This window comes from Mercenaria mercenaria, chromosome 19 (genome assembly GCF_021730395.1).
Source record: "Mercenaria mercenaria strain notata chromosome 19, MADL_Memer_1, whole genome shotgun sequence".
NCBI classification, from domain to species: Eukaryota; Metazoa; Mollusca; class Bivalvia; order Venerida; family Veneridae; genus Mercenaria; species Mercenaria mercenaria.
In genome coordinates, this window is record NC_069379.1 from 24,176,408 (window position 1) to 24,193,003 (window position 16,596).

Consider the following 16,596-nt stretch of genomic DNA (forward strand, 5'->3'; position numbering starts at 1 on the left):
AAGATTAGCGTTATACGGTCCCTATAGCAAGTCTGCAGATCGTACAGACGGACAAAACTTACCTAATTCCATAGAAATAATTGATATTCGCCAAAACGTGCTATTTAAGAGCCTTAGTTGATGTAAAATATTTTTTCAGAAAAATGAAGTGTATTTTCGTAATGTTTTTGCTTTTTGAAATAATGGCACCCATGTTCGAGCCCGGACGACCCTTGGGTCGGGTTTGAGCCTTGTGCTATACCTTTATGAAATAAAGAAGCGATAAAAATCGTTAAATATGCGTCGAGAAATCCATGCAGAACTACGCGCTATTATCTGAGTCTAGGTGTCTTTTTGGCCACAACAAGCACGTGATCGCGATCGGCCAATTTGCTCTGAACAAATGTGTAATATTTTATGCTATTATAGACAAATTTGGTCATTTCTGTAAAATTACTACATAAATATAGTACGCTTTATACAAAGTATATAAAATACCGTAACCGTATTAATATATAAAGCCGTTTTGTGAGTAATCTATTTAATTGGCGACATAATTTCCAGCAGACGTTAATCATTAGACGGATATATAGCACATGTATGAGCCTACCTCTTCCGATAACTGTCATCGGTGTACTGTAAGTTTGGTGTCGGCGCCTAGCTATACAGACTACTACACTACCAATGTCACATTCACAAACAAGAGGGTCATAATGCCCCTGGATCGCTCACCTGAGTAATATGAGCTTCATGTATCAAATGTCAAACTGATGCTTAAGCATTAAGAAAGTAGGTCAGCAGGTCACATTTATGGTCACTGAAAGTCAGTTTTAAGATCAGTGTGCAAAAATGTACATGTCACCCAAATTTCAAGGCTTGAACTTTCAGACAAGAAGATTTTTTTTCCTATATAAGTCTATGTAAAACTTGGAACACCCTGGGTGGGGCCTGTCAACTAAGGGGCATAATTTGAATAATCTTGGTAGAGGACCACTAGGCAATGCAACATATCAAATATCAAAAGCCTAGGCCTTCCAGTTTCAGACAAGAAGATTTTTAAAGTTTTTCCTATATAAGTATATGTAAAACTGTGGACCCCCAGGGAATGGCCTCTTTTCACCCCATGCTAATAATTTGAACAATCTTGGTAGAGGACCATAAGGCTACGTACAAAACATCGTAGGCCTAGGTCGTGTGGTTTCAGACAAGAAGATTTTAAAAGTTTTTTTCCTATACAAGTCTATATAAACCATGTGACCCGGGCCTGGGCGGGGCAATATCTGACACTAGGGGGGTAAATTGAACAAACTTGGTAAAGGACCAATAGATGATGATACCAAATATCAAAGCCCTAGGCCCTGCGGTTTTGGACAAAAAAGATTTTCAAAGTTTTTCCCTATACAAGTCTATATTAATCATGTGACTCCTGGGGCGGGGCCATATTTGACCCTAGCGGGTACTTTGAACAAAGTTGGTAGAGGATTATTTGATGATACTACATACCAAATATTAAAGCCCTGTGCCCTATGGTTTTGGACAAGGAGATTTTCCTTATATAAGTCTATATAAACCATGTGACCCCCGGGGCGGGGCCATATTTAACCCTAGGTGGATATTTTTGAATAATCTTAGTAGAGGACCACTAGATGATGTTACACACAAAATATCAAAGCTCTAAGCCCTGTGGTTTTGGACAAGAAGATTTTCAAAAAAATTCCTATATAAGTCTATTTAAACCATATGACCTCCAGGGCGGGCCATATTTGACTCTAGGGGTGATAATTTGAACTAACTTGGTAGGGTACCATTAGATATCAAAGTATTTCCTTTCGGTTGCCATGGCAACCAGAGTTCTGCATGAAATTAAATTCTTTGGGCAATTTCGAAAGGGGCCACCCAAGGATTATTCCTGTGAAGTTTGTTGTAAATCTGCCCAGTGGTTCTGAAGAAGAAGATGTTTTTACAAATTGTTGACACACGACGCACGACGGACATCGAGCGGTCACAAAACTCACCTTGAGCCTTTGGCTCAGGTGAGCTAAAACTGAATGCTTCATTGATAGGTTATATACCAGCATATACAGTACAACACATTGGGACTAATATTGTCATATCATTATTTCATAAAACCCATTTCTCTCCTCGTTAGATTATTGTATGTGTAATCTAAATTGCTGTTAACTGCTTCTTATGTAAGGATGGAATTAGAAACTGCGCTACACTAAGCAGTTTTTGTTAATACAGAGGTTAAACCATGAGTCGATCCGGGTTTAAATACAATTTGTACATTAGCTTCTTAAACAATTTTGTCCCTCGTCAAACTTTTAAATAATTCATTCTTCCAATCTTACGTGTTCAAGCGAGAGATTATACATATGCTTTACCACGTTATGCACTTGTTGATATTTATTTTTATTGATTTTGTTGGATTTAACGTCTCACCGACACATGATAGGTCATATAGCGACTTTCCAGCTTTAATGGTTGAGGAAGACCCCAGGTGCCCCTCCGTGCATTATTTCATCACGAGCGGGCACCTGGGTAAAACCACCGACCTTCCGTAAGCCAGCTGGATGGCTTCCTCACATGAAGAATTCAACGCCCCGAGTGAGGCTCGAACCCACATCGATGAGGGGCAAGTGATTTGAAGTCAGCGACCTTAACCACTAGGCCATGGAGGCCCCCGTAAACAACAGCTGTAGAAACAATCTCGGCTGGAAATTTTCGTAAATACATGTAAATTACCAGTACTAACAAAACTAAATAAATAAGTTCAAAGTAAGTAAACAACCGACAGTGATTCGCCTTGCTAAAGTTATAGTAAATAACAACAATTTGCTGACCAGGTAAACATAGACAGCAATTAACATTTTGAGCAATTAATGAACATCAATCAAGCTCAACGAAATAACTACTGTTGAGAACTTCGCAGTATCTGACTCACTAACAGTTATAATAGTAAACAAAGTCAGTTTAAGGTCGGTACGAATTTGCTAGGATAGTAAATGGTCGGTACGAATTTGCTAGGGTAGTAAATGGTCGATACGAATTTTCTAGTGTAGTAAATGGTCGATACGAATTTGCTAGGGTAGTAAATGGTCGGTACGAATTTTCTAGGGTAGTAAACAAAATGATTAATGTTCCTTAAAAGGATTTTAATTTTCTACAATATGCAATATCAGATGAAATTAACTAAATGATGAGACCTGCATTCTATCATTGTGTGACTGCTAGATTAAACAAGTGATTTCAAGTCAGCGATTTTAACTACTCGGCCACAGCCCCACCACCCCGCCCTAAAAGGATCCTCGGAAAAACAAGCAGCATGTGTCATCAAAATAGCTTGAAAGCGAAGTTGCAGTTTACCTTGACTACAAGCTAAATTAAGCAATTGCATAAAGGTAAACAAAGAAAGGCTTTATCAGTGTATTAAATGTGTGAGCAGAAATGACTACAATAATAATTCAGTTAAGGTCTTCGTCATATCCCTCATTGGAGCAACGTGTCATAATCTGACACAACAAAGTCGATAAGAATACGTCATCCCAAATATCATCTAAAACAGGGCAATCGTGTGAATAAAGACACCTCAAACAGAGTTCTCAAGGTAAAGCCACCGTTCTGATGCCAAGAACCCATAAGCCATCGAATTGTGATGCCAATAACCCTTAAGATTCAATGCTTAAACACTCGAAAATCAGTTTTGGTGCTACGTTGATCCTTCATTCACATATCTCGGCGTTACCTCATAAGAAGTGTAATAAATAGAGGATATTTGTTTATTGTTTTGAGAGAATATGGAATAGGCCTATATCTCACTGAGAAGTGAGAAAATGATAGAATAGAACTTACGTTTTGTTGGGATTAAATTGAACTAACCACTGCTTCTCCCAAATTGTTTAATTGTTTTCAAATCATTGTTAAGGATACTTTCAATTAAGTTTACGTTGCAGTTAGAGACTGCGAAATAGTGCGCAGAGGGACCTCTGGGGTCTTCCTCCACCATTAAAGCTGGAATGTCGCCTGTGTCGGTGCGGCGTTAAACCCAACAACAAAAGAGATGGCGAGAGAACAATCATCTGCGAATAACTTTGATACACTTAATAAATTGTCAACGTAAGAGCCTAACCACTGACCCTTGCAGTACTTCCGCCTTTAGATATCTTATTCTAGAATAAGATCTATGTATTAACACACATTTTTGATTTCTGTCTTTAATGTAATCTGAAAATACGGAAGAGCATTAGTGCCAGGTGCGTTTTATTTATTAACTCAGAATTTCGAGATGCTAACTCGAAATTTCGGGTTACTAACTCGAAATTTCGAGATACTTACTCAAAATTTCGGCTTAGTAATTTTTCGAGTTACTTTATTCGAAATTTCGATATACTAAGTCAAAATAACGAGTTAGCAACTGCATCCAGGATATATACCTCCATTTACATGTATAGTATGTTCAGGTCTTAGGGGCTCGAACTACATTGTAGTTCGAAATTCTTTCAGATATGGTCAAAATAGTGAAAAATTCTAAGTTTGAATACTTCCCGGTCACCTTCTTTGACCTCTCCTCAAAATCTAGATCTGTCCAGGTACCCAATCTTGGTCGGATTCATTATTACACGTTCATGTAGGGTATGTCTGTATTTCCTTACCATATGGGCTCAAACTAGGTCGAAAACCTTCCAGACTTAAATAGTGATATTTTTATGAGCATACGCTGCTAGATCATCTTAATCGGCTACCCGATGGATACACCAAGTACCTAATCTTGGCCAGGATGTAAACTATTGTAGTTACATGTAGTAACTGGAAATTTTGAGATACGTAACTCGAAATTTTGACTTGATAACACGAAATTTCAACATAGTAACTCGAAATTTCGAAATATGTAACTCGAAATTTCGACTTGATAACACGACATTTCAACATAGTAACTCGAAATTTCGAAATATGTAACTCGAAATTTCAACTTAGTAACTCGAAATTTCGAGACACTTAACTAAAAATTTCGAGATAATTACTAAAAATTTCGAGTTAATAAATAGATACACCTGGCACTAAACCAGAAAACCAAGCAAACAAAGAACCAGTAATTGTGTTGAAGTTTAAAAAGAACACCTTTGTGCCAATATCAGCGTTTTAACGCCTTCGAAATGTCACAAACGAGAATACACCTACTAATGCTTTGCATATTTGATTGTTGATATCAATAAATTGATAAACTGTGCTATGTCCAGATAAAAATCCTGCTCGATGTTTATCTATATCTCTACATCTACTGTGTACTGCCCAACAATCAATTCTGATTATAACTGGGGGCGCTTTGTCTGGGACGAACTGTTAAAAGATGAACAAGCTCATGAGGTGCAAAGTTAAAAAGAACTACAATTACTAAAATTAAAAACATAGATATAGATTAGAAGGTTACAGTTGCCTGCCTCTCAGTGAATAGAACCAAACTGGGGCTGGACTGTGTGTATAGGGGAAGACCATTCCATGAACGAAGTGTTCTTGGAAAAAAGTAGTTAAACTGGTATTGTGTATGAGATTGTGGGATCAAGTAGTTCAGGTTCCTTGTAGGTGTGAGGTGGTTATGGTCAACTGCAATAAGACTGTACTTAATTTCAAAAAATATAATTAGGGAATTTTTATGCGGCGTTGTTCAAGGGATTGCCAGTTGAGATCTTGAAAGCATTTGGGTGACACTGCTTGATTGACCATAGTTGTAACATACGTATCGAGCTGCAGATCGTTGTACTCGTTCAATTTTGTATGTGAGGGATTTTTGCCAGTTGTGCCATATAGAGGAACAGTTAGGCGGACATATGTGTTGTAAGCTGTTTCTTTTACTTTTCTGTTGTTTGTTTTGTCATTTCTTTTGATGAATCTAAGTGAGTCATTTGCTTTTGATGTGATGTTATCAATATGTTTTGACCAAATGAGATCTTTACTTAGTGTGACGCCCAGGTATTTAGCAGCTTCTGTAAGTTTTAAGTGCTATATTATGGAGTGTATAGATGATAGGTTTTTTTGCTTTCGAGTAATCCTCAATACCTCAGACAGATCCGGATTGAACTCCATTGACCAGTCCTTTTCCTAGGCTTCTATGGTGTGGAGATCATTTTGTAGGCATTCGGAGTCAAGGGAGGATTAAACCGTAAGATAGACAATAGTGTCATCTGCGAAAAGTCGTGACATACTTTTGATGGACTCTGGGAGGTCATTTATGTACGCTAGGAAGAGACAGGGGCCGATGACTGTTCCTTGTGGAACACCAGAAAGAACAGGAAGTTCATCTGAGGTGAAGCCATCCACAACTACTCTTTGGGATCGGTCCTTGAGAAATGACTTGATCCACTGGGATGCTAATTGGTGGACTTCCGGGTATCAAGCTTATGGATCAAAGGCTTTATTGAAGTCCATGACGATGACGTCAGTCTGTTGGCCATTCTCAAGATTGTCAAATACCTCCTGTGTGAAACTTATAAGTTGTGTTTCACAGCTATGCTTTGACCTGAAGCCATTGTTGGTACTGGCTAAGGAGATCATTTCTGTCAAAGTGGGACATGATATTTGAGACGAGAATATGTTCCATTGATTTAGAGGCAATACATGTTAGGGATATGGGTCTATAGTTACTAGCCTTGGATTTTGGACCTTTCTTGTAAACTGGTGCAACGATTGCTTTCTTCCAGTTATTTGGGTCTTGACCTGTTTCAAGAGATAGTTGAAATATCTCTGTAATGATTAGGACTATCTCTTGGTGGAGCTCTTTTAGTAATCTTGGGGAAATTTCATCAGAGGATTGACTTGGATTTAGCCCCATTAGTAATTTGTCCACACCCTCAACAGTTATGAGGATCGATGGCATCTCTGGTGCTGATTTGGGGTTTGTTACTTTTTTGCTGAGTTGTTTCAGGCTTAAGGGTTGGGGCTTTGAAAAGACAGATTCAAACTGTTTATTGAGGATATTTGCCTTTTTGACCGGGTCGGTATAAGTTAGACCCTCATACTTCAAGGGGGCTACACCACAACTCTGTTTTGTTATGTTTAACAAACGAGTAGAACTTTTTGTTCCTACCCGGTTGGGAGTCGCCAGTAAAAATGACCGATTCCAAAATAAGACCAATAGGAGCCAGTATCCCCTGTCCCTCAGAGTAGTCGAGGTCGTCATATAGGAAATCCAACCATCCCTCCTCATTCCCTTGTGGCATTTGGACTCTTCCTGAGGTTGCCGGGATATGCTGAGGTGCTGCTGAAAGAGCGTAAGAAAGCTCAGTGTTTGCTCAGATTGATGCTGGGAGTCACAGATGATGGAGGTGGAGGTAGGTAGCAAGATGTGTAATGAAATAATGTAGTCTCCATCTGTGCCAAAAATAATGCAAATTTGAATTGTTTAGCAGGTTTGGAAGACGGAAGGCAAAGTTCTTGTGTAAACAAAAATATCAAATATCATTTTGGGGAATAACCAGGGGAGGTACGCCCGTGTCTTACTTAGTTTTGTTGGGATGTGTTTTTCACTCAGCTTATTTATTTCTTCTTTAAATGCATTCCATGCGGGGTTGGGATCTGTATGGTTTGAGCTGGGAAGTTGAACTCCAAACTCAAGTATGTCGGATTTGAATTTAGACAAGTTAGTTTTCTTATAACATTTAATTAATCTTTTGGGTTGAACTGGTCTTCCTATTTTAATTTTTAATTCATGTGTAGTAGGGTAGAGTATACTTCCTTGCTATTGAGCTAGCTTTTATAGCGACGTGGTAGAGTGTTCGCCTTAGGTGTGAGAGGATCCAGGTTCAATTCCCGGTCAGGCCTGAAGTATTTTCAGCCTGTTACATTTGGCGCCCAATGTAAATAACTCTCGAGTAGATATGAATTGACACCTTGGAACGTCCCACAGAGGTTCAAACTCATGGAATTCGAGGACGAATTCTAAAATGAAGGGGGTGTATGTAGTAGGGTAGAGTATAAGGGTGAACTTATACTTCCTTGCTATTGAGCTAGCTTTTATAGCGACGTGGTAGAGTGTCCGCCTCAGGTGTGAGAGTCCCAGGTTCGATTCCCGGTCAGGCTTGAAGTATTTTCAGACTGTTACATTTGAAATTTCCTCTCATATGTCTCCTTCCTCTGTAGCCTCGTCCTCTACTTGTATTTAATGGTTCTTCTCTTTCTAATTCTAGTTTGTTAATTCTTTCAGTCATTTGTTGTAATAAATCTTTCACTTCTTCTAATTCAGTCTTTTCTGGCTTTGGATTGGCTGAATGGCACTTCCCAGTTGTATCTTTCTGTAACGATTCCATTTCACTTTTCTATCTTTCTTACTTCTACTTTGAACTTGTCGTAATCGTCTATTGTTTCAAATTTATAATTACACATTTGTTTCAACGGTTGTCTCAATCCTGAATAAAAAACACTTTTTAATGTTTTCTCATGTTTAGGATCTAGTGCACCGATTTCCCCAGCTTCTGCAAAAATTTCTTCTAACTTTGCTGAATATTTGAGAACAGATTCATTCGGTTTTTGTTTGCTGGCATAAAACTTTTTCAGAATCGATTCTTGTGATTCAATATCACCATTTATTATACCTCACATAAATATCCAATGCAAATTTCCCGTTAGTTTAACTTGAATAATATATCATATTCCCCAGTAATTTTATATCTCATGCGCAAAATCGTTATTTTCAGTTTCTGCGCATGTGATATGATACATAATTTCATATCACCTGCGCAAAAGCGCTATTTTGTTTTTCTGCGCATGTGATATTATTTTTTCATATCTCCCGTTGAGTGATTGATACTTTTGCACTGAGTAAAAGACTGAGACGTTAACTTTTCAGAAGATGTGCTTTTATAATTTAGGATTAAATTTCTTTCATTTGCGAACCCGGCCGATTTTTCTTTTATTAATGGTTTGTTCTACGTGCCAAAAATTTCGAAAACAACTTTTTATCAAATATTGAATCGGAACTATTTCCATGAGATTGGAAATGATCTAACTAAGAAAATAAGTGCTCACACATATATGTTTCGTTTAGAAATAATATAGTTATCGCCGTTTTTCGAATGTTACTGCTAGCGATTTCAGCAGTGTGTCACAATGTTGAAATAATTATGCGCATAAACATAGGATTCAGCGATATGCAAACGTCTCGACTAAATCTATCAAAAATGACTTATTACACAGAAGAGTTGTCACCCGAGTGCTAACAAGTAAGCACTCCTTAATTCAGTCTCCATGTTTTGGTAATTCATTTTTAACGTTAGATAAATCATTTAAATCATTATGTTGATTTTACAGTAAATGTTTGACCTTTAATGTCATTTCGGTATAACAAAATAAATATTGCATTCCTGAGAGGGTGATATAAAAAATGTTCACCCCTCGAAATATGAATATAGACCTCGGCTGGCGCCTCGGTCGATATTCATATATCTCGTGGTGAACATTTTTCATATCACCCTCTCAGGAATGCAATATTTATATAATGTACTTTCAAATTTACACATCAATTCCTCAATGGTCACTTCAGTCCCTAATCTTCTCAAAATAGTTGCTGCCTCTCCTTTCACGCTTCGTCTAATTCCAAGTAAAATCTGTTCCTTTGTGTAAGTTTTCCCTTCTAGTGGGCAACAAATCTCATACTTCCAGGTAGGGTAAGTCACTTCTCCATTTCCTGCTCCTCCATAAAACATTGACCTTGCTACCGGTTACTTCCTCAATAGTAGTCTCCATCTTAATCTCGGCTGCTGCAGCACCATGCTTAGAAAAATCTGGTTCTTCTCCACCAAAATGTTTCATGTATGAAATTAAATCATCCATGTTCTCTACTTTAGGGGGGTCTTTCAAACCGTGCATCAATTCTAGAAGTTTCAGTCCTCTTCTGTTACTTTTGAGATATCCATGTTTCACTATGTCACAAAAAAATTATTTCACAGTGGTCACTTTCAGTTACCGGTATTAAATATAGCTCTTACAAATATGCTCCCAATGTCTCTAAAAGTCTCTATTTGTGTATACAATGTGCACGCAAGCTTTACAATTTCTATATTTCAATTATGTCACCCTTAAATCATTCCAGTATGTACTATCTAGACTGTTATCCGATTCGCGTTTGCTCCTTCTATGAACAATTTCAAATTATCTTGAGTCGTTTATTCTTGTATTCAATTCAGTAGTTATTTACTTCTACTGTAAACTTTCAATAGTACTACCATTAAGTGCTGACTTAATCAAACTCCTGGAATTCGAGAACGAATTCTAAAATAGAGGGGGTGTATGTAGTAGGGTAGAGTATAAGTGCGCACTTATACTTCATTACTATTGAGCTAGCTTTTATAGCGACGTGGTAGAGTGTTCGCTTTAGGTGTGAGAGGTCCCGGGTTAGATTCCCGGTCAGGCCTGAATTATTTTCAGCCTGTTACACATGCAAAACTATATCATGGTCTGAGGTACGAAGGCTTGGGAGGGTTTTAGTGGCGTTGACTTGGGAAGGATAATTAGTAAGAAAGAGATATATTAAGTCATTGATATTTAAATGGTTGTAGACGTATTCAAAGTCTATTCTTTCCATGACCTTTCAAACACAAATAGGAGCCACTAATGCAGGACTATAAATGAGTACTAAGTGTTGAATAGATTGTTTTGTTTATCTATGTGGTACAGTATGGGTCTTTAATTGTATATTTTAGTTCTTTTAGTGGCTGAGGACTGCTAATGTGTCACAAAGAGGCCACTAAGGACATGGTTTGTTTTGGAAATCTCTTAAATCTGTAATAGACCATTTTTTACCAAGCCCGATATATTTGTGTGACTCACTCTCTGTTTATACTACGCTACATTTTTTCTAGTCTGTTACACTGATCTGTCTTAGCGAATACAGTTAATATGTAGTATGAACACGTGGAAGAGTCTACTTTTTTTTCACAAAGTAGTGCCCGATCCCGGATCCCGTGATTCCGGGGTGCGGTGTCGGATTTTAGTTAACCCGTTTGTGCACAAGAAATGATTACGTTTTATGTAAAGCTGAATCCGGAAGAAGATTTCTCGGAATAAGAAAGATCTTAAACAGCACTTTCTTTATAAATTGCATGAAGTTATTAGTGTAATACCCCACGGCAGTTGCAGCAGAGCTAAGAAGCCTGCAAATGTAAGTTCTGTCTAAATTTTTTCGTATCGATATGCTGCTTCGGATCCGCGAGTGAAAAAGAACTGCAGTGGCTAGGGGCCCGCTAACTAACCGGGGCTAAATCAGGATTACAAAAGTGACGATAAGAATTTCGAAATGATTTAGGCATTATGGTATCAAGTTAGTCAAAATAATCCAACGTTAAGATTGTTTTATATTTGTGACTGGGCAATATAAACCACAGGCACCAGTATCGGACCTGGGACAAAAATATGTTTGTTTTCATCCTAAATGAGTTAAAAATGTAAAATATGTAGTGAAATATAAGCCCCCATCAAAATATACATATGTCTACTGAAGGCCAGAATCTCGAGAATCGAGCCTGCAAGCAATGGGTTCACTTCCCGAGCCGTTGTGAAATAAATTCTCTAGATAATTAAACAAACTACCTATCACCATTTCACGTGTACATTTAGCTACAAAATGAGACCGACCTCAAGTCTCTAGCCCTACCCATTCATGAAATATCTATCAGAAAACGAGTGCCTTTCTGCTGCAAGTTCCAGGTAGACAGAAATGTGGCACAATGAAACGGTACGAAATCATGGACTAAAATATGTTTGTCAGCCAAGCAAGGGTCAAATTCAATAAAAAATACTAAATAGTATAAATAAATACATAAACTAGGGCCACTCACAATCGTCAGTAGCATCTTAAACACGCGATATTGGCGTTTCAAATTTTTCAACGGTCTTTCAATTGAATGCTACGCCATTGAACAGAATTCGTAAAGTATTTTTAAACGCAATTTCTGATTGGCCAATAGCGACACACCTCCGACAGAACCGCATCGTTTCGCACAAAATTACTCTGATATTATCGTATCGGTTTCAATGGCGGATAATACAATTGAAAGACCGACGGAAAAATAAAAAAAGTAAATATCGCGTGTAGCAGATGATACTGACGGTGGTGAGTGGCCATAATTTGCATATTTAGTAATACTTGTTATTAATGTTAAATGAATTTGACCCTTGCTAGGCTGACAAACATCTTTTAGTTCGTGATTTCGTACCGTTCCGTTGTGCCACATTTCTATCTACCTGGAACTTTCAACAGATAGGCACTCGTTTTCTGATAGATATTTCATGAACGGGAAGGGCTAGAGACTTGGGGTCGGTCTCATTTTGTAGCTTTAAATGTACACGTGAAATATTGATAGGTAGTTTGTTCAATTGTCTAGAGAATTTATTTCACAACGGCCCGGGAAGTGAATCCATCGCTCGCAGGCTCGATTCTCGAGATGCTGGCCTTCAGTAGACATATGTATATTTTGAAGGGGGTTCATATTTCACTACATATTTTTCATTTTTAACTCATTTAGGATGAAAACAAACATATTTTTGTCCCAGGTCCGATACTGGTGCCTGTGATATAAACAGGTCCCAGAAAAGTCACAAATAATTCTAATTTAGCTATATCCCTGTGACATAGATTTTCCACAATGCAAGGAATCATATGACTGCCAAAAATAGGAAAGGAGAATAATTAAATTGCCTACTTGTCAAGTGACAAAGCAATACAAGACCTTCACTTTGTGTGTGGTTATTATCCGGAAATCTGATTTTTGCAAGTTCAGTTCGGATGAAAACGGAAGTTAGTTGAAAGCACCTGCGCGCACTTTACGACTTACGTATTCAACGGTTCCTGCCAATCACACTAAAAATCTATACCGTACATTGAATTTAGTACAAATCATCACCTTTCAGGAGAAACAGATGTTGTTTTGCATTTTATCAACGTTTTACCGTATTCAACGGTGTTTGATATATTTTCAGTGAGTTATTGGTAAGTCCTATTCAAATTTGTATTTATTAAATATTATTGATTGTTAAACTTGGGGCACCTTACATAAATTGGCTCTGCTCAGTGTTACTCATGTAGACCTTTGCACCCAACCATATCATTTATTAAGGAACGCCCATTTAACAATGTAGATGGGATTTTTTTTTATCAATTTCTGCCTGAATTCTTAACAATTAGCATGTGCAATGTAAGTACATATTAAAGAATGGCTTTAACGTTCTTAATTTATTTTGCAAGGGAGTCCTCTAAATCAGATTGTGATATTTTTACTGTATGGTATAGGTTTTTAAAAAACATGACACGACCAATAACAATAAAGATGGCCGTGTCTGCAGATGAACATCTAAACTATTTCCATGCTTCTAAGTGATTAAATGAGAGTGTCACTGAAGTACGAGTTTTGGGATTAAATAAAAGATGTATAAAACGGTATGTTGATATTAATTTATTATTTTACTTTCCATTTTTATTCGATTTTGTCATGAAAAATGTGGACACGTGTAGAACTTTGTTTATTCTACCAAAATACCACGTGATTACCACTTGACATGCGCGCGATATGCAAATTAACCGGAAATACCGATATCGTCGAAAACGTATGTCCGTCGAAAACGTAAGTCGTGCGGATATAGCTAAATCTAGCTATATGCCCTTTTCTCGTTATTCTGAGCCGCTTAACCGGTATTTCAGTGCTGGTCAGTAACCGTTTTAAGTTTCAAAAGAGTTTCTGCTAAAGTTTGATACTCCAACATCTAAACTTAAAAAATCCCATGAAGAAAAATTCTAAGGATTGTTGTAAATGAATAATCCAGGCTTTCACATGATGACCCTAACCCTCTGAAACAGCCAGATTCTTTCTCGTTGAACCGAGACTTGCGATCATTTGTACTAGCTCTGAAAAAATAAGGCTTTTTTTGAAAAAGTTCTTTTTTAAAATTAAGAACAGATATATTATTGTGTTTGCAGACAAAAAAGTTTTAAAATAAGTGGTTTCTGTTTTCTGTAAGAAGGTTATATATTACCCCATTGATTTTAGATAAGCAAATTTTGTGCCAAAATTTTCTGTTGTGTATATTTCTATTTTAATACAAGTAATACTATTTTCTTTGTATTTTTGTTTAACTCATTTGATTTGCCACAACATACATAAAATTTAGAAACAGGAAATTGCTGCAAATGCAAATTTTCCAAAGACTCGGATCAATGAGAAGGCTCGGAATTTTGAGAAAGAGGCATATATAGCTAGAAGTGGCTATAAAACCAATACCAATAAGGCAAAATATCTCAAAATAAGATGCAAAGTGGTCATAATTACGTCCAAAAGGTTTGTAAGATGAAAGACAATGACACAAAACCAAGATCTTTGTAGTCACATTTTCAATAACTGCGGCAGTATTTTGTGATAAATCATCACTGAATTTTTCACTTGTGATCGTCGTGTATATGACAAATTTATAAATGACTAATCGCAGAAATTCGCAGCATGTATTGAAACTGAAACTGCATAGATCTCCATTCTTTGTGATTATCTTTTGTTTCATAAACCACTTGAATGGGATAATAACGATTTTATATTTGATATTCACATATTTTGAACAATTGTTATTGGTTTTATAGCTATTTCTAGCTATATATACACAGGGTTTCAGAAATCCCATGTCCGGAGCCCGAGGGCTACCAGAAAATTCTGTCGGACTACTAAATTTTTTCAGAGCGTGCCCGCCGTACTACCTTGAAACTCCGTATCGAGTAGCCCGGAAGTTCAAATATAATTTTGATAGTTGTCTATAATCCCCTTGTTTATCAAGAGATACACGCCCGAGGCTTTAATTATCATACCACCTACTGTCACAATCGGCAAACAATGTAACCGTTTAATCGTACCCGCAGGCAAATGTTTACAAAAACATGTGCACAGTGATTTTAGACTGATCCAATAACATCAAACTCGCTGATTGGTATTGTTTAAAACAATATGCAAACCAGTCTTTAAATTGCGTCATTTTAGCGCCACCTGCCAAAGTGTACTTTCGGTTTCGCTGACCTCAATATTTATCAAGCGATCAGAAAGAACAGATATTTGATTTTGAGGCAGTTTAGTGCTTACACTGATTGTTTAAGCTTTTCAATTTAAATACTTGCCTAACATGCAAAAAAAAATCGACCATGATTTAGCAAAATATCAGAAAGTATACAGAATTTTGGACAAACATAAATTCGGATAAGTGAATACACAGTGCCAAGAAACCGAGAGACGTTATATATGCGGTTCTAGTCCGTTTATTAAACCAGATAGATGTTTAGAATCAGACAGAATCAGCTTTAAATAATTTTGAGATAAATTACATTTCATACAGCTCTAAGTTAGTACATTCTAAGGAATTTGCAAGTTTATAAAGATTGATTTGCATACCTTTTTTATTGCCATGTTGCAATAACTATCAGGAGTACTCCTGATAATATTTCTCAGTTTAAAAACATGTAGTTTTGTCTTTTAAAATGAGAAAAAAGGAGTAATGATAATTGCTATTTAAGAGAACAGAATTTATAACAATCTGCGTACGGCTAAAATTATGAAACCTCTAATAATTTAATCATACCATCCACTGTAGTATAGAAGCACATAGTAAATAAACCGAAATGGCCATTCCAAAAAAAATGTTCGGGCTACCAGATAAAAATTTTGGTAGCCCAGTGGGCTACCAATAAATTTGCAGATTTCTGAAACCCTGATATACATGTAGCTAGATTTAGCTATTGAGGATATACTGCCACCCCATTGTATCGCTCTAATTTCAAATCTCGCGATATTTCTTATATGAGCCTCTACTGATTGTTAACGTTCACAGCAGTGTCACCCCTTAAATTCAGTTTCTACTTAGCAAAGTTTTTCAACAAAAACATGTGCAAACCAGTGGTTAGTACCCTATCATTCATAATTTTAACATGTCCAAAACATTGCGGAATGATTCATATTTCACTTGGGTAATGATTACATTTTACTTGGACTTTATCATAGACTTCCTGTGTAAAATCTCAAACTTTCAACTAAAATAAAGGTATTAAATCGATATAATATTTCAATGAAACTTCAAAGTTTTGTTGTTTGTAGCATCATCTGGGGCATGTGCAGTGTGAAATCTTAATTTGATTTCTGAATTAGTGTGATATTTATTTCTAAAATCACTATAATTATGTTCATTGTAAATATACTTCGTTATAGGAATAAGGTCAGTCATTCGGTCGAAAATGTGCTTCTGTGGTGTAGTCGAAAGAAGTCAATAATAAATAGATCCTAATTTTCCCATTTTTTGCGCAAATTCGTGTAGAACGAGTGTTTTAATCACCACTTTTCACTACTAGAATACATTCTGCATTAAATGAGATGGTTTTCATGTTCATACACCCCACATGGCAAGTTTTGCAGATCGAAACCGGAAGTAGGTGTTTACTGCGCGGACGAGAGCAAATATGCGTCATTTTTAGGGTAGCAGACCACAACTGACTGGCATTTCACTAGGAACTACATAACCCCCTATTTTCTTTTCATTTTTTCGTTAATTTGTGATAGAACTTTCATGAAAAATAGGTGTAGGAAAAAGTGATGTTCTCTAAAGATATGT

General features: G+C 36.9%; 1 protein-coding gene across 5 annotated transcripts in view; it reads left to right on the forward strand.

Moving 5' to 3' along the window:
* The first annotated feature begins 10,991 nt into the window (after positions 1-10,991).
* The window catches only part of LOC123543036 (tyrosine-protein kinase Fer-like), a 261,407-nt gene continuing 255,802 nt past the window's right edge, over positions 10,992-16,596 (forward strand). For all 5 annotated transcript variants that reach the window (XR_008368679.1, XM_053531772.1, XM_053531773.1 and 2 more), the window contains exon 1: positions 10,992-11,128. The gene's annotated coding sequence lies outside the window, so the exon portion shown is untranslated. The remainder of the gene's footprint in view (positions 11,129-16,596) is intronic.